The 20,406-nt window shown below is 41.3% G+C and overlaps 1 protein-coding gene across 1 annotated transcript in view; it reads right to left on the bottom strand.

The window, feature by feature from the left end:
• Positions 1–20,406, bottom strand: part of LOC141072555 (tyrosine-protein kinase JAK3-like) — a 635,207-nt gene that overhangs the window by 539,494 nt on the left and 75,307 nt on the right. The gene's annotated exons all lie outside the window — the stretch shown is intronic.

Here is a 20,406-nt window from a genome sequence, read left to right as displayed (position 1 = left end):
AGTATTTGCTTGCAGAAATTTCTGCAAGGTTTCTGCATCTCTTGCATTTTGCTGTGATTTTTGGTGCATTTTTTGCCGCATTTTTGTATGTGTTTTTTGCATGCGTTTTTGTACAGCAATGAAGGCTTTTTTGAGCTAAATAGAAATATTTTTAAAAAAATTTTGTGATGTAATTTCTTGTTTCAACATCACCTTTTTCATTCTGATACAGTGGTATCAGGGTAATGGGGTTAGGGCTTGGTGTCAGCAGCTGTCATTGACACCAAGCCCTAGGCTTAGTAATGAAAAGGTGTCAGCCCAATACCCTCATTACTAAGCTGATAAGCAAACACAAACACACACACAAACCTACACACACATTGTCACCATCCTATGTAGGAGCATTAACAGAATCAATCTACATAGGCAGTAACCAAACAACAGTTTGTAATTACAAAAAAAAATTGCATGGGCTCTTGCGTAATTTTCCTAACCAGCAGAGGGAAAGCCGACGGCTTAGGGCTGAAGTTAATATTCTGGAAAGGAGCCAATAGCCATAAAGGTTCCCAGGCTAATATCAGCTCGCAGCTGTTTGCTTAGCCTTTACTGGCTAGTTTACAGGGGGACCCCAGAAAAAATTGACATAGGGTCCCCCTATAAAATCTAACCAGCAAAGGCTAGGCAGACAGCTTCGGGCTGATATTAATAATCTAGTAAGGGGCAATAGATATTGGCCCTATCTCAGACTAAAAATATCAGCTCTCAGCCACCCCAGAAAAGGCACATCAATAAGATGCGCCAAATTTGGCGCTTAGCCTTGCTCTTCCCTGTAGCAGTGGCAAATGGGGTGATATCACCTTTGTATTGTTAGGTGACCTCAAGTCCACAGGTTACTAATGGAGAGATGTCCCCATTACTAACCCCATAGTGATATTATAAAAGCACACACACCCAGAATAAAGTCCTTTATTTTAAATAATGATTCAGACTTCAGACTCCTTTATTGAATCTAAATTAAACTTTACTCACTGAACGCCTAATCCACTGAAGCCAACGTCTCCTGCAACACAAATAAAATAATAAACCACAATATTACTCACCAATCTGCAGAGAAGATAATCCATAATGTCCCACGACGATCCTGATGACTGAAGTGACTGCTCTCAAAGACAGCCAGTGCTACACGACAGGAAGTAGTCGCTCCCACAGTGTATTACTGAGCTGCCATGAGAGAGTTCACCGGAGTTCATTAGCTGATTAGGTCCGGTGATCTCCCTTACGGGACCACTGCTGCATGAGAGCTGATGAACTCCAGTGACCTCTCTCACGGCAGCTCAGTGATACATTGCAGGAGCGATTACCTACTGTTAGTGTATCGCCAGCGGCCAGATAGAGCAGTCACATCTCTTGATTTGACTGTTCTACACTTGAAATTGTAGTGGGACACTCGGGTTTATGTGGATTACAGCGGTTAGGTGAGTATATGGTGGTTTATTATTTTTGATTTTTTTTCTAGGAGACATGGACATCGAGGATTGGGTGTTAAGGTGAGTATATGTGGCTTTTTATTTTACATTTTTTCTACAAGATGATGGCATTAGGGATTTGGTGTTAGGTGAGTATAATGTGTTTTTTATTTTTATTTGAATATGCATGTAATTGTTTTTCCTCCCATCAGCGACTCCTGCTTTCACTCTTATCAGTGATAGCAGACTGTTATGATTGAGTCACCGTAGGAGGCAAAAATAGAAATGCTAGCTAAGTCCAGAAAACCAGAGAAGTTGGCAGCTATCGGATTGCAGACCCCTGAATCTATCAACACAACTAGCAGTAGCCATGGGGGGCTCCTACGATGCCCTAGGCCCCTCGATCACAGCCGGAGGACTACATAGCCTAAAGACAGAAAGGGAAATCTATACTGCCCCAGAGCAGACCCCAAAGCAAAATGGCAGCCCCCAAGATATAATGACGGTGAAGCAAGAAGAAAGAACAAAACACAGACAGAAAGATAGACTGAGCAAAGATGGGGCCCCAGCTAGCTTAGATAGGAAAGGACAGGAAGGCTGCTGTCTGCAATCCGTGAAAAACCCTATGAAAATAAGAGCCAACAACTGACAGTAAAAAAGGCCCTGAAGAGGCTAGGCTTCAAAAAAGCTATGTCAGTACTCAGGAATATTCTGAAGACAGAGCAACAGGCAAAAGGAGATTCAGCTCACCCCAGCAGGGAATGGCAGAATCCAGAAAAGCAAGGAAAACAAAACACTAATGCAAAAAGGCAAAGCAGAAAACTTAGCTTTAGATGAGCAGGAATTAGACTGGTTTCCTAGAAGTCCACAGAGAAATCACCCGCAGGCCAGAAGGGCGTCGGCAGCCTTATATCCAGTCATTAACTCCACTCAGCCAGTCATCATCATCAGCCCCAGGTGTTTGACAATCAGGCTCACTACCTTTCTTCACCAGAAGAGGGAGTTCCTCGGGCCTCAGTAGTGAAGGGGAAAATGAACTCACAACAGAACCTCCCCCTTGAGGAGGGGTCACCGAACCCTCAACCACGCCACCAGGGCGATCAGGGTGAGCCCGATGAAAGGCACGCACCAATCTTTTGGCATGAATATCAGAGGCAGAGACCCAGGAATTATTATCCTGACCATAACCCTTCCACTTAACCAAATACTGGAGTCTCCGTCTAGCCAGACGGGAATCCAGTACTTTCTCTACCTCAAATTCCATGTTACCTTCAACCAATACAGGGTCTGGAGGTGCAACACCCGGAACAATAGGTTCAACAAACCTCTTCAACAAGGATTTATGGAACATATTATGTATTTTAAATGTGACAGGAAGAGCCAAACGAAAAGAGACCGGATTAATAATCTCCAAAATCTTGTAAGGTCCAATAAATCTAGGCTTAAACTTAGGAGAAGCCACCTTCATAGCAATATTTTTTGATGATAACCACACCATATCACCAACCTTAAACTGGGGACCAATGGTCCTATGTCGGTTGGAAAACCGCTGGGCCTTTTCCTGGGAGAGAGATAACTTATCCACCACTTGGTCCCAGATCTGGTGCATTCTCTCCACCACAGTGTCAACACCTGGGCAGGCAGAGGGCTCCACCTGCCCTGAAGAAAATCGAGGATGAAACCCAAAGTAACAAAAAAAAGGTGACATCAAAGTGGCAGAACTAGCTCTATTATTTAAAGCAAATTCGGCCAAGGGCAAAAATGAAACCCAATCATCCTGATCAGCAGAAATAAAACATCTCAAATATGACTCCAAGGTCTGGTTTGTTCTCTCTGTCTGCCCATTGGTCTGAGGGTGAAAAGCAGAGGAGAAGGACAACTGAATTCCCAGCTTGGAACAGAAAGTTCTCCAAAATCTAGACACAAACTGGACTCCTCTGTCAGATACAATGTTCTCAGGAATCCCGTTCAAGCGAACCACCTGTTGTAAAAACAGGGGCACCAATTCAGAGGAAGACGGCAACTTAGGGAGTGGTACAAGATGAACCATCTTAGAGAACCTATCACAAATCACCCAAATAACAGTTATCCTTTGAGAGACAGGCATATCAGAGATGAAGTCCATTGAAATATGGGTCCATGGCCTCTTGGGGACAGGCAAAGGCATCAACAACCCACTAGAGCGAGAACACGATTTAGACCGGGAGCACGTCCCACAGGACTGCACAAAATTCCTGACATCACGAGACAAGGAGGGCCACCAAAAAAACTGACTCACCAGATCTCTAGTACCAAAAATACCTGGATGACCAGCCAAAGCAGAGCAATGAACTTCAGACATCACTCTCTTCTTCCACTGGTCAGGAACATACAACTTTCCACTGGGACAACGCTCAGGTTTGTCCTCCTGGAACTCTTCCAGAGCACGTCTCAAATCGGGCGAGATGGCAGAAAGAACTACCCCTTCGCCTAAGATGGTAGCAGGCTTGGTCACCACAGGAGAATCAGCAAAGAAGCTCCTAGAGAGGGCGTCAGCCTTGACATTCTTAGTTCCAGGAAGAAAAGAAACCACAAAATCAAAACGTGTAAAAAACAAGGCCCACCTAGCCTGTCTAGGGTTCAAGCGTTTAGCCGACTCTAGGTAAATCAAATTCTTGTGGTCAGTGAGGACCACAACTTGATGTTTAGCTCCCTCCAACCAATGTCTCCACTCCTCAAATGCCCATTTCATGGCCAACAGTTCCCGATTCCCCACATCATAGTTACGTTCAGATGGAGAGAACTTTCAGGAAAAGAAAGCACAGGGATTCATTTTAGATGTTACAGGATCCTTTTGGGACAAAACAGCTCCTGCACCAATCTCAGAAGCATCCACCTCTACCTGGAACGGAAATGAGACATCAGGTGGCCGCAAAACCGGGGCGGAGGTGAATCTTCGCTTCAGCTTCTGAAAGGAAGAAACAGCCTCCGGAGACCAATTTAACACATCAGCACCCTTCTTAGTCAAATCAGTCAATGGATTGGCAATACTAGAAAATTTTGCTATAAATTTCCGATAAAAATTAGCAAAACCCAAAAACTTCTGGAGGGCCTTCAAAGAAGTGGGCTGAACCCAATCGTAAATGGCCTGTACCTTGGCCGGGTCCATTTCAATAGTTGACGGGGACAAAATAAATCCCAAAAAAGAAATCCTCTGTACTCCAAAAAGGCATTTAGATCCTTTGACATACAGGGAATTCTCCCTCAAGATCCGGAACACAGTCCGAATATGTTCCACATGAGAATGCCAATCCTTGGAGAAGATCAAAATATCATCCAGATAGATAATCAAAAATTTATCGACAAAATCTCGGAAAATATCGTTCATGAAGCACTGGAAGACAGAAGGGGCATTAGTGAGCCCAAAAGGCATCACCAGGTACTCAAAATGTCCCTCCGGAGTATTAAACGCCGTCTTCCATTCATCCCCATGCTTAATGCGAATAAGATTATACGCCCCCTGAGGTCAAGCTTGGTAAACCAGCAAGCACCTTTAACTCTGGAGAATAGATCAGAAATCAGGGGTAACGGATACTGATGTTTAACAGTAATTTTGTTGAGGGCACGATAATCAATACAAGGTCTTAATGATCCATCCTTTTTGGCTACAAAAAAAAAACCGGCACCCAAGGGTGACGAGGATGGTCTAATATGACCCTTCTCCAACGCCTCCTTAATATAGGATCGCATAGCCTCGTGCTCGGGTACAGATAAATTGAAGAGCCGACCCTTGGGAAATTTACACCCCGGGCTCAGTTCAATTGCACAGTCATAACTCCTATGAGGAGGCAGAGACGCAGACTCATTCTCACTAAATACATCATAAAAGTCCGTCAAATAATCAGGAACATCATGCGACTGAGGAGAGGTGGAAAACACCGGAGCCTCACTAAAGGCACACCGACAACCCCAACTCACCACAGACACAGATTTCCAATCCAAAACTGGATTATAATCTGTAACCAGGGAAACCCTAGAACAATAGTATCATGCAGATTATGTAACACCAAAAACCTGCAATTTTCTTGATGGTCTGGGGCGACCCGCATTACCACCTGGGTCCAAAACTGAGGTTTATTTTTAGCCAAAGGAGTAGCATCAATCCCCCTCAAAGGGATAGGCGTCTGCAGAGGTGTCATCGGAAGTCCACAACGTTTAGCAAAATCCAAGTCCATTAGGTTTAGAGCTGCTCCCGAATCCACAAAAGCCTTGGCGGAAAATGTGGACAGGGAGCAGATCAGAGTAATAGCCAGAAGAAACTTAGGTTGAACACCACCAACAGAAAACGTGTGTGCAAGGTGTTTCTCGCGTTTAGGACAGACAGAAATAATATGCGAGGCATCTCCACAGAAAAAACACAACTTATTACGCCTTCTGAACTCCTGACGCTGCTCTCTGGAAAAAACTCTATCACATTGCATAGGTTCAGACATCTGTTCAACAGGTGGCAACACCTCTCGTGCAGCTCTGCGTTCGCGCAAACGCCGATCAACCTGAATGGCTAAAGACATAGAATCGTCAAGACCAGAGGGAACAGGAAATCCCACCATAGTATCTTTTACGGCTTCTGACAACCCCTTCCGAAAGAGAGCAGCCAAGGCATTATCATTCCAGGTAGTAAGTACTGCCCACTTTCGGAATTTTTGATAGTACAATTCTGCAGAATCACGACCCTGGTTCAATGCCAGCAGGGTCTTTTCAGCCTGATCAATGGCATTAGGTTCGTCATACAATAACCCCAAGGCCTGAAAAAATGCGTTCACATTAGTCAGAATAGGATCATCTGGTTTCAAAGAAAGCGCCCAATCCTGGGGATCGCCACGCAGCAAAGAGATGACAATTTTAACCTGCTGCGCGGAGCTCCCTGACGAGTTAGGCTTCAAGGCAACAAATAATTTACAATTATTTTTGAAATTCAAAAATTTAGACCGATCCCCAAAAAATACATCAGGTGTAGGAATCTTTGGTTCAGCAGCATGTGAATGAGCAAGGTAGGCGGAAATTCCCCGCACTTCCGCAGCGAGCTGCTCCACACGATCAGACAATTGCTTTATCTCCATTGAGAGAAAAAAAATTCCCCCTACGGCCTCAGAGATATAGAGGAAAAAATATACACACTTTTTTTTTTTTTTATACAATTCTTTCCTGCAATTGAGTACCCTAGGATCTGCGGTATGGCGGGTGATTCTGTTATGATTGAGTCACCATAGGAGGCAAAAATAGAAATGCTAGCTAAGTCCAGAAAACCGGAGAAGTTGGCAGCTATCGGATTGCAGACCCCTGAACCTATCAACACAACTAGCAGTAGCCGTGGGGGGCTCCTACGATGCCCTAGGCTCCTCGATCACAGCCGGAGGACTACATAGCCTAAAGACAGAAAGGGAAATCTAAACTGCCCCAGAGCAGACCCCAAAGCAAAAGGCAGGCCCCAACATATAATGACGGTGAAACAAGAAGAAAGAACAAAACACAGACAGAAAGATAGACTGAGCAAAGATGGGGCCCCAGCTAGCTTAGATAGGAAAGGACAGGAAGGCTGCTGTCTGCAATCCGTGAAAAACCCTATGAAAATAAGAGCCAACAACTGACAGTAAAAAAGGCCCTGAAGACGCTAGGCTTCAAAAAAGCTATGTCAGTACTCAGGAATATTCTGAAGACAGAGCAACAGGCAAAAGGAGATTCAGCTCACCCCAGCAGGGAATGGCAGAATCCAGAAAAGCAAGGAAAACAAAACACTAATGCAAAAAGGCAAAGCAGAAATCTTAGCTTTAGATGAGCAGGAATCAGACTGGTTTCCTAGAAGTCCACAGAGAAATCACCCGCAGGCCAGAAGGGCATCGGCAGCCTTATATCCAGTCATTAACTCCACTCAGCCAGTCATCATCATCAGCCCCAGGTGTTTGACAATCAGGCTCACTACCTTTCTTCACCAGAAGAGGGAGTTCCTCGGGCCTCAGTAGTGAAGGGGAAAATGAACTCACAACAGCAGACAAAGCCGGATGGGAGGAATAGTCTCATCGGCCCATGCCTGTTGACTTGTGGTAAGCTTTTAACTGCAGGTAGGTCACAGTCACTGCGGGGTCACGCTGACATCTGACAGCATGACCCTGCAGCGCTCTGACCGACGGTCTTACCCGCTGTAACGTTATTGCCGATAAGAACCATCATGCTGGTGTTTATCAGGCTGCCACACAAATGACAGCGTGGGAAACATCATAGGAAGCCGGTAAAAGTGCAAACCAAACAAAAACACAGCAAATCCGCAAACATTTTTATACCTGCATTTTTTGCTGCTGATTTGACTGACTCAATTGAAGTCAACGTGTGGAAAATGATAAAAATACGCACAAAGAATTGACATGCTGCAGAACAAAATGCACTGCAAATGCTCAAAGGAAATTTACTGATCACATGCACAACACTTCAGGATTCCATAGCGTTTTTGGCCTATTTCCGAGCACATAAACTACCGCGAAAACACATCAAAAACTCAATTTGTGCACTGACATTGAGCGGGCATCATGTGACACAATGTGTGCAATTTGCTTACTTTACTTGAGGCTGCGTGCTGACTAGTTTCAACGAGGCAGAGCAGATCTGGGAATAGTTTCTTATGTCGGTTCAGCATGAGAAAAAAATTGCAGCATGCTGCCATTGGCAGTGTATCTCATACGGCGCGCACCCATTCAAGCCATAGGGTGTACGTAAAACATTATACTGCTCTAAAATGTCATCCAAGTGCAGTCCAAGATTGTTATGAATGAGTCACCGAAGGAGGAAAAAACAAAAATACAAGCTAAGTCCAGAAAACCGGAGAGGTTGGTAGCTATCGGATTGCAGACCCCTGATCCTATTCACAACTAACAGTAGCCGTGGGGGGTTCCTACGGTGCCCTAGACCCCTCGTTCACAGCCAGAGAACTAAATAAGCCTAAAGAAAGAAAGGGGAAGTCTAAACTGCACCAGAGCAGACCCCAAAGCAATAGACAGCCCCCAACATGTATTGTTGGTGAAAAGCAGATGAAAACACAAACACAGACAGAAAGACAGGTTGAGCAAACGATGGGGCCCAACTAACTAAATAGGAAAGGACAAAAAAGATGCTGGCTGCAATCCACAAAAAACCCTACCAAAAATGTCCCAACCGTCTGATAGGGAAAAAGGCCCTGAAGTCGCTAGACTTCAAAATCACTATATCAGCACTCAGGTATATTCTGAAAACAGAGCAAAGAGATAAACTGATCAGAGACAAAAATGGAGCTCAGCCCGTCCCAACAAAGGCAGGCTGAACACAAAACACGAAGCAAACAGACAAAATCTCATGGAAAAATAAGAGAGCAAAAACTTAGCTTTCAGTAGACAGGACTAACTGGTTGCAAGAGCTCAGAGCAGAAAGGATCACCAGCACCCCTGTAGGGTGTCGGCTGCCTTATATCCACTCAGTGATTCCGGGTGTCCAATCAGACTCCACCTGTTCAGATGACAGGTTCTTCTCAACCCAATCAATTTCACTACCTCTCTTCACCAGCAGAAGGAGTTCATCAGACATCAACGGTGAAGGGGAAAATGAACTCACAACACAAGATATACCGAGACAGGCAATAAAGAAGATGGAGAGATTAAGCTCTCCCTCTTCTCATGTGTGATCCGATTACCGAATGTGAGAGGATCAGATCACAATAGCTTGCAGCAAAGCTGTAGCCAAGTGTTATTAGCATATCACATCGAATGCCCTTGCATCAATTGCTGTATGCTAATGTGAGTCTGGCCTAACAACAAGTATATTACTCAGTGTTAAGGCACAGTCTGATGGCTGTATAAATTGGACTGAGATTGGAACACAGTGCAAGGACTGGCTGGAGGGTCTTCCACCCGTGCGTGACAGCTGCATAGTAATACGTGAACTTGACTTATGGATATGGGACGGACCCCTACTCCATCTTAAAACCACCATAACTACAGTAAACCTAGGCACTAGAATAAATACACAACACATTATTTTGGTTGTCAAAATGGCCACAGCTTTATTTAAATCACAGGATTAAAACAATCACAGTAGGAGTCAGGTGAAGTGCTAGTATATTGGGATTCACAAGTACTGTGATATCCCCAGCTGTCTGACATACAGAACCAGGACAGACAGCCATAAAGGGGTGGCACGCACTGGCTTGCCATTCAAGCAGAGCCAGTAAACTTTCAGGGCACCAATGACCCTATTATCCTCACTCCTGTGCTTAACCACTGTGCCCGCCCCTGATTGATGATACCATTACAACGTCCTTGAGGCTGGCCACCAAAGCCGAGCCTGTTCACCACCATGAGGTTTTACATCCTCTATTAGTTAAAATGAGTCCACCTTAACTTGTCTGCAACTTCCACCTGACTCCTAAATCGCAAAGCTGTGACGGGTTATAGATTAACATTTGACACCTTTTTTTTTTAATAAATCAGTTTAGTAAACATATAAACTAGAAGTCCCTGCAAAAGTGTTAAGGGGACTAACTTGGCAAACCTCCGACTCACAAAGAGTCATCCTACAGCGCTCAGGAGAGGCAAAAACCCCTGTGGGGGGAAACCTCTAGGGAACCATGGCTGAAGGATGGCCCTTCTCTTGGACTTAGAAGGTTAATGCTGTTAACTCTTTATAGCCATGATAAAATTGAACCTGGAACAAAATATACAATGGTAATTTCAAAAATACAATAAAGCATTCATCATACAAGCAATAATTAAAACGTCTTAGGACAATGATCATAAACAGGGTGGGAGGGCGGGAAACGCTTCCTCCTGTTCATCCTGTGTAAGAAAGAGGGAGAGAGACAGATTTCCTGTTCTATATAAGCCCCACCCTCCTGACAGTAACCCACCAGGCACATACATACTGTGCTTCTTCCTCTGAAAGCAACATCACTCTTGCTTAAAATCTACACCACTATACCAAAACTGCTGCAGGAGTAAAGGTCCACCCATCCCCAAGTCATGTCCTCCTCCGCCTATGGCTCCAGTGTTTTCTTACTTGTCACACTCGGAGCGGGAGAGCTGCAGGCCAGTCCGATCTTGGTCTGATTTATATGGCTATATGACTGCTACAGTGCTTGACGAAAACGTCTCAGAAAATGTCTTTAATATAGAAGAAATCATAGTATATCAAAGGACACCAAAACCTGTGAAAGCTCAGCAGCTCCATAGTATTTATCAATGTGGCCTATGCTATACACCCTAAAGCGGTGTATAGTGTTGCAGCTACAGCAGGGTTTTTTAAGCCTTAGTTATAGCGTTAATAAGTAATTTCTCTTCCTTATGTAAATATTATCTTATTAAATTTTTAAGTAATAGTTTTTCTTGTAAACAATAATAACAGTAAATTACTAATTATTATGCAATGTTACTGGTTATATTAATAAAATGTTGCAAGGGAAGAATACAGGTTTTTCAATAATTTCAATAATTTCAGGTTTTTAATTTATCTATCTCAATCAATAGGAAAGTGGTTACAAAACTGCAATAAAGCAAGAGTGAATGTAAATAGTATAAAATTCCTTAAGATGTGCAAATGCTAGTGTGTATCAGTTGCTACTAGCAATCATATGCTGCAATGCAGTGTGTGCGTTAGTATGGCTATGCCTAACTTTCTAACCTTGTGACTGTGGATTATGGCTCTAAGGTGTGTAGTGACCGCAGCACCCCCTGATGATGTCCTATTCCAGGTGGGGTGATAGAAGGGAGAAGAGATAGTAGGGCCATCCTCCTGTGACTTCCCGTTTGGGATTCCCCTCAAATGAAACTTCAAAGGAAGTAAAGGTAAAGAAAACACATATAGGGAGAATGGTAGGGAATTTTAAAACAAAGAAAATTACAAAATTGCTTAAGGATTAAAAATAGTTATTTACAAAGGTCATTTTAAGTATAAGACAATCTCTTTAACCCCTATGATGTACCCCTGTAAATCTCTTTAACCTGTGATGTACTTGTATGTCAAAAGTCGAGTCCCTGCATCTGATACTAGCCCGCATCTGTCCCTGCAGGTGATGGCTGATTTAATCAGCCATCATGTGCCTTTAACAGCCGCAGGTGGAGTGGAAATCCGCCTGTGGATGTTAACCTGTTAAATACCGTTGTCTATCTCTGACAGCAGCATTTAACAAATGCAGGAAGGGGACGAGTCATTCCATGCTCTCATCAGTACCCATGCCTTGAGCGCAGGCCGCTAATCACAGCCAGGAGTATGAGTCCAAATGATCCCTGCTGTGTATAGCACAAACGATTGGACATTTGCAGATTTAAGTCCCCCCAAGGGGACTATTAAATGCATTAAAAATTTTTTTAAAAAGTTCTTAAAAATATGAAAAAAATAAAGACACAAAAGTTCAAATAACCCCCCTTTTGTCCCATTGAGAATAAAACAATAAAAAAAAGAAAAATACACATTTTAGATTGCTGAGTTCAGAAATGTCCTATCTATCAAAATATAAAGTAATTTAATTCAATCAGTACTGAAAAAAAAATTCAAAACGCCAAAATAACATTTTTTTTTGCTGCCTCAACATTGCAATAAAATGCAATAAAAGGCGATTAAAACATATCTATCCCAAAATGGTATCAGCAAAAACATCAGCTCAGAGTGCTAAAAATAAGCCCTAACGCAGACTCAAATCCCAAAAAATGAAAACGGTAGGGTCTCAGAAAATGGAGACACAAGCTAAATTATTTTTAATTACAAGTTTCCAAATCTTATTTCACCACCTAAATTAAAAAAAAGCTATACATGTTTGGTATCTGTGTACTCATACTGACTTGAGAAATCATATTGTCCTGTCTGTTTTACCATATATTGAACATGGTAAATGAAAAATAAAAAAAAATTGTGGAATTGCACTTTTTTTGAATTTCAACGCATTTAAAATTTTTCTCCCGCTTTCCAGTGCATCACATGATAAAATAAACAATTTAATTCAAAATCACACCTCTTTAAGCTAATAAATTAGCTTAAAACAAGCCCTCACACCGCCATATTGACTGAAAAATAAAAAAGTTATGGCTCTTGGAAGAAGGAGAGGAAAAAATGAAAACGAAAAACAGAAAATTGCAAGGTCGTGAAGGGGTAAAAGGGAACCTGTGACGTTGAATAATTGGCTATTAATTTGCGGATATGAAGTTATTCTGCAGGTTAATAGTATTAGGGTATGTTTCCACTTGGCATCCTTGCAGCGCTTTGGACGCAGCAGAAACCCCGCTCCGCCTAAAGCGGCACCCCCTTCTGTACGCATGTGGTGATACATTGAACACATCCGGAATCGCCGCATCGCATACATAGAGTAGGCTATTTATCTTGCGGAGACGCATTCCATGTACAGAAACGCAGGGCCACCGAACGCGTGTTCGCACACATAATGGAGATGGGATTTAATAAAATCCCCTCCACTATGCTGTAACATCTGGACGCTGCGGATTGAATGCTGCGACTGTACGCAGCGTTCAACCCACATCTAATCCAGATGTAATCCAGCAAGTGGAAACATACCTTTAGTATTAGTGCCTGGCCATCGTACTGAAAGTTGAGCTCCCTGGAGAAAATGAACTTTGTTCCTCCTATGAGCTGTCATCATGCCTCTATGGGCTCATACTCACTGATGCAAAAATTGCACTCTGACCAATGTTTTTCAATGTGTGACATCTCATTCGCGATTTTTTTCTCAGCCGAAATCGGACTTTTCGGGTGAAAATCGCCAATGCAAGTCAATGGGTGCGTGTAAAAATCTGACAGCACTCGTACCATGCGAGTGCTGTCCGATTTATACGCACCAGTGTCCTTTGAAAAGCCGGCAATTCATATGCGGCTATACTGTATAATCACACTGACAGCTCACAAAAGAATAGATAAAATAGATATATACACATAGAATACATAGATATATATATATACATGTCAGTGACACACACACACACATATATGTATTTATATTAGATAGATAGATAGATAGATAGATAGACAGATGGATGGATGAAAAGTCGGTAATTCATATGCAGCTATACAGTAAAATCACACTGACATGTTCTAATGCAAAATATATAATTCACGTATACACATAGAATAGGTGTGTGTGTATATATATATATATATATATATATATATGTCAGTGAGACACATATATATATATTTATATTTAATAGAGCGATACATAGTAGATTAGGTGAAAATTCATTTGTCGGGTTTAGTAAAATCACACTGACAGCTCACAAAACACTAGATCTATACACATAGAATACATTCATATGTCAGTGACACACACACACATATATATATATGTAATATATCTAATAGATACATTATATATAATATATGTAATATATATAATATATATGATATATATATAAAATACATATATAGATGCATATAATATATATATAATATATAAAGAATATATATACATATAATAAATATATGTAATATATTTGAAAGATATATGTAAATAATATATATATCCATTATATATATATATATATATAAAATATACAGTCATATGTAAAAGTTTGGGCACCCCTATTAATGTTAACCTTTTTTCTTTATAACAATTTTGGTTTTTGCAACAGCTATTTCAGTTTCATATATCTAATAACTGATGGACTCAGTTATATTTCTGGATTCAAATGAGGTTTATTGTACTAACAGAAAATGTGCAATCTGCATTTAAACAAAATTTGACCGATGCAAAAGTATGGGCACCCTTATCATTTTCTTGATTTGAACACTCCTAACTACTTTTTACTGACTTCCTGAAGCACTAAATTGCTTTTGCAACCTCATTGAGCTTTGAACTTCATAGCCAGGTGTATCAAATCATGAGAAAAGGTATTTAAGGTGGCCACTTGCAAGTAGTTCTCCTATTTGATGCTCCTATGAAGAGTGGCATCATGGGCTCCTCAAAACAACTCTCAAATGATCTGAAAACAAAGATTATTCAAAATAGCTTTTCAGGGGAAGGATACAAAAAGTTGTCTCAGAGATTTAACCTGTCAGTTTCCACTGTGAGGAACATAGTAAAGAAATGGAAGAACACAGGTACAGTTCTTGTTAAGCCCAGAAGTGGCAGGCCAAGAAAAATATCAGAAAGGCAGAGAAGAAGAATGGTGAGAACAGTCAAGGACAATCCACAGACCACCTCCAAAGACCTGCAGCATCATCTTGCTGCAGATGGTGTCACTGTGCATCGGTCAACAATACAGCGCACTTTGCACAAGGAGAAGCTGTATGGGAGAGTGATGCGAAATAAGCCGTTTCTGCAAGCATGCCACAAACAGAGTCGCCTGAGGTCTGCAAAAGCACATTTGGACAAGCCAGTTACATGTTGGAAGAAGGTCCTGTGGACTGATGAAACAAAGATTGAGTTGTTTGGTCATACAAAAAGGCGTTATGCATGGAGGCTAAAAAACACAGCATTCCAAGAAAAACACTTGCTACCCACAGTAAAATTTGGTGGAGGTTCCATCATGCTTTAAGGCTGTGTGGCCAATGCCGGCACTGGGAATCTTGTTAAAGTGGAGGGTCGCATGGATTCAACTTTGAACAAATTATTAAACAACATGTATGTCAATACCTGGATAAGAATGAAGTGATTAAACAGAGTCAGCATGGGTTTGTAACTAATAAGTCATGTCAGACTAACTTAATTTCCTTCTATGACGGTATCACTGATTGGGTGGATCAGGGAAATGCTGTAGATATAGTATATCTTGACTTCAGCAAAGCATTTGACAAAGTCTCTCATACAATCCTTATTGAAAAAATGACTAAGTATGGAATGGACAAGGCAACTGTTAGGTGGATTCATAACTGGCTTAGTGATCGGACCCAAAGAGTGGTCGTAAATGGCTGCACATCCAGTTGGAAGAATGTCTCAAGTGGGGTACCACAGGGCTCTGTCCTGGGCCCTGTATTGTTCAACATCTTTATCAACGATTTAGATGAAGGAATTGAGGGTAAACTGATTAAATTTGCTGATGACACAAAGCTAGGAGGGATAGCTAATACTAGAGAAGAGAGAGAGAGGATTCAAAAAGATTTAAATAAACTGGAGAAGTGGGCAGCAACTAACAGAATGGTTTTTAACAGGGAGAAATGCAAAGTACTACATCTGGGCAATAAAAATGAAAAAAGCATATATAGAATGGGAGGAATAGGGCTAAGTGACAGCACATGTGAAAAAGACTTGGGTATACTAATAGATCACAGACTGAATATGAGTCAACAGTGTGATGCAGCAGCAAAAAAGGCAAATGCAATTCTAGGATGTATTAACAGAAGCATACAGTCTAGATCACGTGAAGTCATTATTTCCCTCTACTCCTCTTTGGTCAGACCTCATCTGGAATATTGTGTCCAGTTTTGGGCACCACATTTTAAAAAAGACATCAACAAACTGGAGCAAGTTCAGAAAAGAGCGACCAGAATGGTGACCGGTCTGCAAACCCTGTCTTATGAGGAAAGGTTGCAGGATTTGGGAATGTTTAGTTTGCAAAAGAGAAGACTGAGAGGAGACTTAATAGCTGTCTACAAATATCTAAAGGGCTGTCACATTGTAGAAGGATCAACTTTATTCTCATTTGCACAAGGAAAGACTAGAAGCAATGGGTTGAAACTGAATGGGAGGAGACACAGATTAGATATTAGAAAAAACTTTTTGACAGTTAGAGTGATCAATGAGTGGAACAGGCTGCCACGAGAAGTGGTGAGTGCTCCTTCTATGGAAGTCTTGAAAAAGAGGCTGGACAGACATCTGACTGGGATGATTTAGCGAATCCTGCTTTGAGCAGGGGGTTGGACCAGATGGCCCAGGAGGTCCCTTCCAACTCTACGATTCTATGATTCTATGATTCTAACTCCGTATCAGCAGATTCTTGACAATAATGTGCAAGAATCAGTGACGAAGCTGAAGTTACGCAGGGGATGGATATTTCAGCAAGACAATGATCCAAAACACCGCTCCAAATCTACTCAGGCATTCATGCAGAGGAACAATTACAATGTTCTGGAATGGCCATCCCAGTCCCCAGACCTGAATATCATTGAACATCTGTGGGATGATTTGAAGCGGGCTGTCCATGCTCGGCGACCATCAAACTTAACTGAACTGGAATTGTTTTTTAAACAGGAATAGTCACAAATACCTTCAGAATCCAGGAACTCATTAATAGCTACAGGAAGCGACTAGAGGCTGTTATTTTTGCAAAAGGAGGATCTACGAAATATTAATGTCACTTTTATGTTGAGGTGCCCATACTTTTGCACCGGTCAAATTTTGTTAAAATGCAGATTGCACATTTTCTGTTAGTACAATAAACCTCATTTATTGATGATTGTAGGCTGGCTGTTTCATTTGGCATTTATGCACCTGTGCAGCTGCCATTTTGCTTGGGTCCGCTGCACCTTGTATTAGTGCAGATGCATTTAGGACTGTCTGGTTTGTGTCTGAATTTTTTGGAGGATTTTTTCCTCTTTTTGATGTTTTCAGAATCATATTCCTCGTCAATCGTTACACCAATGCCTCTACCTTGTGCCAGTCATTACACTGGCTACCCATCCACTCCAGAATCCAGTACAAACTTATTACCCTCACCCACAAAGCTCTTCATGGCTCAGCACCACCCTACATCTCCTCCCTTGTTTCAGTATACCATCCTACCCACGCCCTCCGTTCTGCTGATGACCTGAGGTTAGCATCCACAATAATCAGAACCTCCCACTCCCGTCTCCAAGACTATACACGTGCTGCGCCAATTCTTTGGAATGCACTTCCCAGGTCAATACGATTAGTCCCCAATCCCCACAATTTTAAGCGTGCCCTGAAAACTCATTTATTCAGACTGGCCTACCGCCTCAACACATTAACTTAATCTACCCCTGTGTGACACAGCCAAAAGTTTTTACCATAGCCAGGTTCCCCGCATCATGTTACCACATGCTTTATGCATCCATTAGCCCTTTGTGTTTGTACTGTTACACACTTAACATTATGGCTGGTCCATACAATCAGGGCAACTGTTACCACCCACCTTTCGTGTCTCCCCTTTTCCTCATAGACTGTAAGCTTGCAAGCAGGGCCCTCATTCCTCTTGGTATCTGTTATGATCTATGTGATTATTGTTATGCTGTAATGTCTATTGTCTATACAAGTCCCCTCTGAAATGTAAAGTGCTGCGGAATATGTCGGCGCTATAGAAATAAAATGTATTATTATGTATTATTATTATTATTATTATTATTATTATTATAAGACATATATACAGTGGGGAAAAAAAGTATTTAGTCAGTCAGCAATAGTGCAAGTTCCACCACTTAAAAAGATGAGAGGCGTCTGTAATTTACATCATAGGTAGACCTCAACTATGGGAGACAAACTGAGAAAAAAAAATCCAGAAAATCACATTGTCTGTTTTTTTTTCATTTTATTTGCATATTATGGTGGAAAATAAGTATTTGGTCAGAAACAAGCAATCAAGATTTCTGGCTCTCACAGACCTGTAACTTCTTCTTTAAGAGTCTCCTCTTTCCTCCAATCATTACCTGTAGTAATGGCACCAGTTTAAACTTGTTATCAGTATAAAAAGACACCTGTGCACACCCTCAAACAGTCTGACTCCAAACTCCACTATGGTGAAGACCAAAGAGCTGTCAAAGGACACCAGAAACAAAATTGTAGCCCTGCACCAGGCTGGGAAGACTGAATCTGCAATAGCCAACCAGCTTGGAGTGAAGAAATCAACTGTGGGAGCAATAATTAGAAAATGGAAGACATACAAGACCACTGATAATCTCCCTCGATCTGGTGCTCCACGCAAAATCCCACCCCGTGGGGTCAGAATGATCACAAGAACGGTGAGCAAAAATCCCAGAACCACGCGGGGGGACCTAGTGAATGAACTGCAGAGAGCTGGGACCAATGTAACAAGGCCTACCATAAGTAACACACTACGCCACCATGGACTCAGATCCTGCAGTGCCAGACGTGTCCCACTGCTTAAGCCTGTACATGTCCGGGCCCATCTGAAGTTTGCTAGAGAGCATTTGGATGATCCAGAGGAGTTTTGGGAGAATGTCCTATGGTCTGATGAAACCAAACTGGAACTGTTTGGTAGAAACACAACTTGTCGTGTTTGGAGGAAAAAGAATACTGCGTTGCATCCATCAAACACCATACCTACTGTAAAGCATGGTGGTGGAAACATCATGCTTTGGGGCTGTTTCTCTGCAAAGGGGCGGGGGACCTAGTGAATGAACTGCAGAGAGCTGGGACCAATGTAACAAGACCTACCATAAGTAACACACTACGCCACCATGGACTCAGATCCTGCAGTGCCAGACGTGTCCCACTGCTTAAGCCTGTACATGTCTGGGCCCGTCTGAAGTTTGCTAGAGAGCATTTGGATGATCCAGAGGAGTTTTGGGAGAATGTCCTATGGTCTGATGAAACCAAACTGGAACTGTTTGGTAGAAACACAACTTGTCGTGTTTGGAGGAAAAAGAATACTGAGTTGCATCCATCAAACACCATACCTACTGTAAAGCATGGTGGTGGAAACATCATGCTTTGGGGCTGTTTCTCTGCAAAGGGGCCAGGATGACTGATCCGGGTACATGAAAGAATGAATGGGGCCATGTATCGTGAGATTTTGAGTGCAAACCTCCTTCCATCAGCAAGGGCATTGAAGATGAAACGTGGCTGGGTCTTTCAACATGACAATGATCCAAAGCACACCGCCAGGGCAACGAAGGAGTGGCTTCGTAAGAAGCATTTCAAGGTCCTGGAGTGGCCTAGCCAGTCTCCAGATCTCAACCCTATAGAAAACCTTTGGAGGGAGTTGAAAGTCCGTGTTGCCAAGCGAAAAGCCAAAAACATCACTGCTCTAGAGGAGATCTGCATGGAGGAATGGGCCAACATACCAACAACAGTGTGTGGCAACCTTGTGAAGACTTACAGAAAACGTTTGACCTCTGTCATTGCCAACAAAGGATATATCACAAAGTATTGAGATGAAATTTTGTTTCTGACCAAATACTTATTTTCCACCATAATATGCAAATAAAATGAAAAAAAAAACAGACAATGTGATTTTCTGGATTTTTTTTTCTCAGTTTGTCTCCCATAGTTGAGGTCTACCTATGATGTAAATTACAGACGCCTCTCATCTTTTTAAGTGGTGGAACTTGCACTATTGCTGACTGACTAAATACTTTTTTTCCCCACTGTATATACCATATATACATAAAATAATATATATACAGTATATAATATATTATATTGAAGACATAGATATATATAACATTAATATATATCTAATATATGATATATATATAACAGATATTATATATTTAATATATAAATATATATCATGTAAATATAATCAAAATATAATATACTAGCTCTTCAGCTAGTATAATCACAATATAATATATATCAAATATATATATATATATATATATATATGTTAGTGACAAATACAATTAGTCTAGTGTTGTTTCTAAATTGTAGACATGTATTTAATTAATAAATGATTTTTTCAAGGAACAATATGGTGTGGGGTCCCCCTATAATTTAGAGACAGCAACACTACACTAATTGTATTTGTCAATGACATCTCTCTCTCTCTCTATATATATATTTAATATGTCTAGCTTAAATATATATGCTATATGTATATATAATATATATCTTTTATATATGATATGTATGTATATTATATATATATAATTATATTTAATATAATATGTATATAATTATATTATATATATAATTATATTTTAGATATATATATAATCATATTTTATATATATATATATATATATAATTATATTTTATTATATACATATAATTTATATATATACTAGCTGAAGAGCCCGGCGCTGCCCGGGCATAGTAACTAACTGT

This window comes from Dendrobates tinctorius, unplaced genomic scaffold (assembly GCF_039654945.1).
Source record: "Dendrobates tinctorius isolate UK_male_01 unplaced genomic scaffold, ASM3965494v1 ptg000276l, whole genome shotgun sequence".
In the NCBI taxonomy this organism is placed as follows: Eukaryota; Metazoa; Chordata; class Amphibia; order Anura; family Dendrobatidae; genus Dendrobates; species Dendrobates tinctorius.
This window is presented reverse-complemented; position numbering and strand designations above follow the sequence as displayed.